Source organism: Helicoverpa zea, chromosome 5 (genome assembly GCF_022581195.2).
Source record: "Helicoverpa zea isolate HzStark_Cry1AcR chromosome 5, ilHelZeax1.1, whole genome shotgun sequence".
Classification (NCBI taxonomy): Eukaryota; Metazoa; Arthropoda; class Insecta; order Lepidoptera; family Noctuidae; genus Helicoverpa; species Helicoverpa zea.
This window is the reverse complement of record NC_061456.1, coordinates 13,249,488-13,256,810: the sequence shown is the minus strand read 5'-3', so window position 1 is coordinate 13,256,810 and position 7,323 is coordinate 13,249,488.

The following is a 7,323-nucleotide window of genomic DNA, read 5'->3' as shown; positions in this document are numbered from 1 at the left end:
CATTATCGGATAGCTGGAATCTAGTATTAATGAGTCTTAATTCTTCTTTGCGAGAGAGATGCAGGTTTAATAACCTTACAGGCCCTCAACAACACCTTGGTCACCAAGTCAGAATCTCTCAAATTCGCCTGACGGCCGCTGATGTGGAATTGTAACAACGACTGCCTCTGAATACATTCAGGGATGCTGGTTTTAAGCCGTCTCAAGCATGGGGGTGTGTCACCACCATAAGTTTTATAAAACCCACAATGAGTTATGCTAGGTACTATTAGATCAACGAGGCAGTTGATCAAGCAGTACAAGTCTAATACTCCACCAGCGGTAAAAGTAATTTGCGTAATTCAAACACACATATAGTAGCTACAAAATAAGCCTATGTTCCAACAAAAAATGCTACAGTTTTTATTTACACTACCGTTCATAATACATGGCGCCTTCCTCAAAGAGAGTGCACACAATGTATGACTTACATCGTGACTATTAAGTCGTAATAAATCCAATACATACCTGCTATTAGTTTCGGTGCCTATTATTTCCACCTATTGGCTGTTTGTATGGATTTGAAAGTTCATTAAAATTGTAATGGATACAATAGTTCACTGATGTAATGATGGTTTAAGTTTTAGTATCACAATCACGATGTAAATAAAAGGGAATTACTTTAATGAAGATATCATTACAAATGTTGTAATTAAAAGCGTTATTATTGTTTGGTTTCAACGTACTGGTAAGTGATAAGTTAGTAAGGTTATATATGAGTTGAAATTAAATTAATAAATTGACCTAAAGTCTGGAGTATTTTAGCTTATCGAAAGTTATTTAAGACTTGAAATAACAGAATTAGTTTTTCTTCTTTTAGAAAATTGATCGCAAATCTCTCCTTATCGCAATATTATGGATGGGATGAATGGGATTAATATTTTCTTACAGACATTCTAAAGACACATAAATAATAATAATAATAAGCCCCGCAGGGCATCTGAGGCGGATGACGGTGTGACAGTCGTCACCTAGCCCTAATTATTATCAAATCATATTAATTTATTTTACAAGGCGCCACGATGACGGGCCTCTTAAGAACACATTAACTTTCTATTTTATGGATAGGGATATTTGACGGCTGACATGGAGTGCAATAAATACTTAACAAAATATTTTAAGTGTCTAAAAGTTTCTCACAGCAAAGCAATCAAACATCTGCTAAGCAGGACTTACAAGCCGTTGCCAACCGTTAAGGCAATTAGGACCTTGAGACAAAGGACTCAATATTGAATAGAAGTGCACATGTGCCAAATCCCAAACGGACCCCGACAGCGATGCTTAGAACAATTGAGAATATGTACAAAAAGACTAATAAATCTATCTTATAACAAATAGACGAATACGCGAAACAGGACCTTAAGAATAGGGTGGAGTCAGCGCTGAAGGTGGGACTTGCGAGGATGTAGGAAGGGATAGCAGGCCACAAGGGTTTTCAGGGAACTGAAGCAGGGACAGTTGGTCCTAGGTCGCGCAGTAGGCTAGTACTCTGACCGAAATTAGGAGACGCCTCATGGAGGCTAGAGCTAAGTTGTGAAGTAATAGTGAGTCATGAAAGCCAAGTGAATCTGGGGAGGCGAAGGTGCATGGTCGAAGTGATCTGCGCGAGAGTGTGGTATTGTGGTGGTAACTAAGTCGTAGGAGCGTATACCTAACACCCACGGCCGGTCATCCGGAGGAAGAAGGGAAACGTTCTTCGGGCAAGCGACAAGGAGGACTCGCGTGAGTAAGTCGAATAGGTCCGGGTGCAGGATATTGATCGGTGAGTGGTTTATATCGATGTTATGGGTTTTACATCATTATTGTCTTTTATTTTAGTGTGCTTCATGCACTGTGTAGGGAATCGAGTAGTGCCCTGGTTCGGGATTACCACGGCGACTGCGTGACCACAGTTGTGGGACCTTAATTATGTAATTCGGCTGTGATCAACACCCCTAGGCTGTACTTTCTAGCTGCTCTGGTATTTAAACATAAACGTATTGCAAAGCGTGAGACGAGACTTGGCAATAGCGTAATGGTACTGTGCACTTTCGTAAGCGTAAGAATACTGAGCTTTGTTTTATGTAACGCGCTTCTATCTATGTATATATCTGGCATGTTCTCTCCCGACTACACTGAGGTATCCCAGACTCGCGTTTGGTTATAGGGAAACGGAGAAGGCCTTCTACTACACTTACAATAATGACACAGTTACACACCCATACCCTTGCCGTGGACTAGGGCTCCCACAAATCGAATACACAATTGGAGGGCAGAACCGTATTGACTGACCGCGGTTCATTATTACATAACGGCTCATGGCCGTATGATTTATGTTACGTCATTAAGAATACACGTTATCCCATAACAGGATACAATTAAACCAAACGCTAGTTACAGTTACTTCTTATGGACTGACAAACCGGCAGCTTCTTCTGTCTTGCATTTGTTGTACGCACTCTTCCAGGGAGCGGGGGTAGGCTTCACATACTTCCCCTAACAAAACTAAACCATAGACCCGTCCTGATGGACGCTAGGGACCGTGTCTTGCCATCACGCATACGGCTTCATGAGTCGATCAATGATTTTGTGTTGATGGTGAAACACGCAGACTGGACTAGGCTAGAACGGGGAGATTAAGGAAGAGGAAGTGACGAATTACCACTTCGGTGTATACCAGGTGTATTCATAGAGAAAGCTACCACCGACTGACCATACACTGCGCTTGCGCTAGTTTGATCTTTGTAAGGGTAAATCGGTCCGTAACGGGAATCCATCAATTGTACGCGTTCATTCTAACTGGAGACTTATCTTACCCAATGGCAGTAGTACTTCGCAGTACTCTGTCTTAGGATTGGGTGCGATATTTTATATATAGGGAACGTGACGGCTAGAACCTTCTATGTTAGCCCTAGACGTTCACGTGCGGAGTGTCAGCCACTCTAGGGTGGCTACACGTCACTAAACTGGGGATTGTAGCATTAGAGCAGTATATTATTATAACCTAAAGCGCAAGCTCTATGTATTTCTTCTGTTAGGTTTCGTTAGGTAGGTTTGCTATCCCTCTCACTCTCTAATAGTTTCTATAATTCAATTTGTACCCTGCATGTTAAGTCTGATTTGATTTGCTGACGTCTCGTCTACCCCTGCCCTTAGTTTTATTAGACGGGACTAATGGTAAAGTTAATGCATGGTCCTCTAAGGTGGAAGAGCGTCCAGTAAGGTGACGAGCTCTACAGGGTTGCGCGGATGGCGGGGCGCAACCTCTTCCCCTTCGGGGGAAGCCTGCGGTAGTTATATGTTAGGAAAAGCGAAAAATTTTACAGCCTAGGGGTTGATCAGGAACGGTTACATTTGGCGCTGCGTGACCAGGATTCTCGTCATTAAATGTACTGATTCACTTCAGTACAACGAGAATAAAAGAACTAAATCGGTTACTACACAAAAACACAACGTAGATTTGATTTCATACTTATGGTCCTTGACGAGGCATTACGGCAATAAAACAGCATTGGGTTCGATTCCCTGTGATTTTTATACAACGTGATGAACTGTGAGTTCATATGGCGATGATTACGGTTACGGGTTCGACTCCCTAACTGAAGTGTTGTATAAAACGAGTCATAATTACGACGGATTCTAGTTATGGGTTCGATTCCCTAACGAAGACCTAGACTCTGGCTAGAGGTGAAAGATGATGCAAGAATTAAGAGTTAACTACGGTTATGATTTACGGTAATGGGTTCGATTCCCATATGTTACCAAGGGCGTGAACTGCATATCCTTATGGATGGATTAATACAGTTGGAAATACAGTTGTGGGTTCGAGTCCCTAACAAAAGTGTGCAGCCTAGAGGTATTTATGTATGTGGTTTTAAGTATGAAAGAAATGAATATGTGAAATACTAAGATAGAAGAAATGGGCAGATGGCTAGAGGTAGGATGTTGGTTCTGAAATTTTGCTATAAGCGTAAAACTGTATAATGGCAATAAGCGTATTTGCATAAGCGTAAGGATAGAATTAGTGTAAGAATACTGAGCGTACTTTAAAGAAAATAAACGTCATGGCTGTAAACCCCGCTTCTATATAAGTATATAACGACGTATATTTTCCCGATTACATTGCGGAGAAGGCCTTCTAGAAATTACACTGGAGTAGGTAATAATACAGTTACACACCCGCAAATTTGCCGTGGACTAGGGGCATGCGCTTATAAAATACACATCTGGAAGGCAGAACCGCATTGATAAATCATTGCGATATCATTTTGTCACAACCTTAGCACTTTGCTTCGGTCTGTGTGGTTAATACACTAATCTATATTTTTACACGAGTTCATAAAAATATAATTATAATTACTTTTAGTTTAACTGACGAACCGACAACTTCCTCTAGGTTGTATTTACGTGTGATTTAAATATTCATCTTTGAAATTTCTTCACACATAGGAATCAATATATTGTGTGGCTATTTGTAAAGCCTCTGTCTTCTGTAAATAGATACTTGGCTGGTTTTGTTTTAAATTCCAGGACACTAACAGACTTCATGTACGAGCCTACACAGTTTCGACATCATTTTTCTGCGTCGCTTGGGTTCAAAGTTTCATCAAAATCGTCGTGCGCGTACGTAGGCTGATGTACCTACGTACTAGTAGCCCTAGTGTGGATGCAGTTGCGAAGCTAAGTTTTGAAATTATTTAAGTTAATCGATCCTACTAAATCATATTCCAGCAAGTGGAAATTGGATCTATGTGCACGTGGGCTATCACAACTGTGTGTATAGCACAGTGTATCTTTTACTCACAGAAATATGTATATTGGCATTTGCACTTAAATCGGTTGAAAAAAATGTGCACTAAATTAATGCTAGTTCAATGTTCTGTCTTATTGGCTGATTTACAACCTGCTCTATCCTCTTAGAATCGGAGGGGGGTACACCCAGTTGGAACAAACTTTTCCATTCTTATAAATGAATTGCATGGCAATATTTGGATTAACTTCCAGTTAGAATCAAATTCTAATTAGTGTGCGAACTATTCCAGGGTAAAAATGCTGCGATAGTTACCGACATAACACGATTTGATTCGCGGCGATGGAGAGGCCTAAGTTCAGCAGCTGTAGTAGGCTGTGTTGATAGGGGGAGGTAACGCGACTCCATAATGAAATACTCTAGTAGAAGAAACTCTGGTATGTATAATCAACTTATAAGCATGCGCGGGTTTTTCTACTAGACCGGAACCAGAGTGATTTCATCAAAACGTTGTTGCATCTAGTAAGAATCTTATTGGTGGAAATATTCCGTTAGACAAGCCTTATGTTTTAACTGACTGATGCTAGGAGCTCTCCGGCCTATTGTGAAATCTCATACGCTGTACTGCGTCACGCGTCTGATTTTCAGAGGGGGGAATGTGACAGTCGTCACCTAGCCCTAATTATTATCAAATCATATTAATTTATTTTACAAGGCGCCACGATGACGGGCCTCTTAAGAACACATTAACTTTCTATTTTATGGATAGGGATATTTGACGGCTGACATGGAGTGCAATAAATACTTAACAAAATATTTTAAGTGTCTAAAAGTTTCTCACAGCAAAGCAATCAAACATCTGCTAAGCAGGACTTACAAGCCGTTGCCAACCGTTAAGGCAATTAGGACCTTGAGACAAAGGACTCAATATTGAATAGAAGTGCACATGTGCCAAATCCCAAACGGACCCCGACAGCGATGCTTAGAACAATTGAGAATATGTACAAAAAGACTAATAAATCTATCTTATAACAAATAGACGAATACGCGAAACAGGACCTTAAGAATAGGGTGGAGTCAGCGCTGAAGGTGGGACTTGCGAGGATGTAGGAAGGGATAGCAGGCCACAAGGGTTTTCAGGGAACTGAAGCAGGGACAGTTGGTCCTAGGTCGCGCAGTAGGCTAGTACTCTGACCGAAATTAGGAGACGCCTCATGGAGGCTAGAGCTAAGTTGTGAAGTAATAGTGAGTCATGAAAGCCAAGTGAATCTGGGGAGGCGAAGGTGCATGGTCGAAGTGATCTGCGCGAGAGTGTGGTATTGTGGTGGTAACTAAGTCGTAGGAGCGTATACCTAACACCCACGGCCGGTCATCCGGAGGAAGAAGGGAAACGTTCTTCGGGCAAGCGACAAGGAGGACTCGCGTGAGTAAGTCGAATAGGTCCGGGTGCAGGATATTGATCGGTGAGTGGTTTATATCGATGTTATGGGTTTTACATCATTATTGTCTTTTATTTTAGTGTGCTTCATGCACTGTGTAGGGAATCGAGTAGTGCCCTGGTTCGGGATTACCACGGCGACTGCGTGACCACAGTTGTGGGACCTTAATTATGTAATTCGGCTGTGATCAACACCCCTAGGCTGTACTTTCTAGCTGCTCTGGTATTTAAACATAAACGTATTGCAAAGCGTGAGACGAGACTTGGCAATAGCGTAATGGTACTGTGCACTTTCGTAAGCGTAAGAATACTGAGCTTTGTTTTATGTAACGCGCTTCTATCTATGTATATATCTGGCATGTTCTCTCCCGACTACACTGAGGTATCCCAGACTCGCGTTTGGTTATAGGGAAACGGAGAAGGCCTTCTACTACACTTACAATAATGACACAGTTACACACCCATACCCTTGCCGTGGACTAGGGCTCCCACAAATCGAATACACAATTGGAGGGCAGAACCGTATTGACTGACCGCGGTTCATTATTACATAACGGCTCATGGCCGTATGATTTATGTTACGTCATTAAGAATACACGTTATCCCATAACAGGATACAATTAAACCAAACGCTAGTTACAGTTACTTCTTATGGACTGACAAACCGGCAGCTTCTTCTGTCTTGCATTTGTTGTACGCACTCTTCCAGGGAGCGGGGGTAGGCTTCACATACTTCCCCTAACAAAACTAAACCATAGACCCGTCCTGATGGACGCTAGGGACCGTGTCTTGCCATCACGCATACGGCTTCATGAGTCGATCAATGATTTTGTGTTGATGGTGAAACACGCAGACTGGACTAGGCTAGAACGGGGAGATTAAGGAAGAGGAAGTGACGAATTACCACTTCGGTGTATACCAGGTGTATTCATAGAGAAAGCTACCACCGACTGACCATACACTGCGCTTGCGCTAGTTTGATCTTTGTAAGGGTAAATCGGTCCGTAACGGGAATCCATCAATTGTACGCGTTCATTCTAACTGGAGACTTATCTTACCCAATGGCAGTAGTACTTCGCAGTACTCTGTCTTAGGATTGGGTGCGATATTTTATATA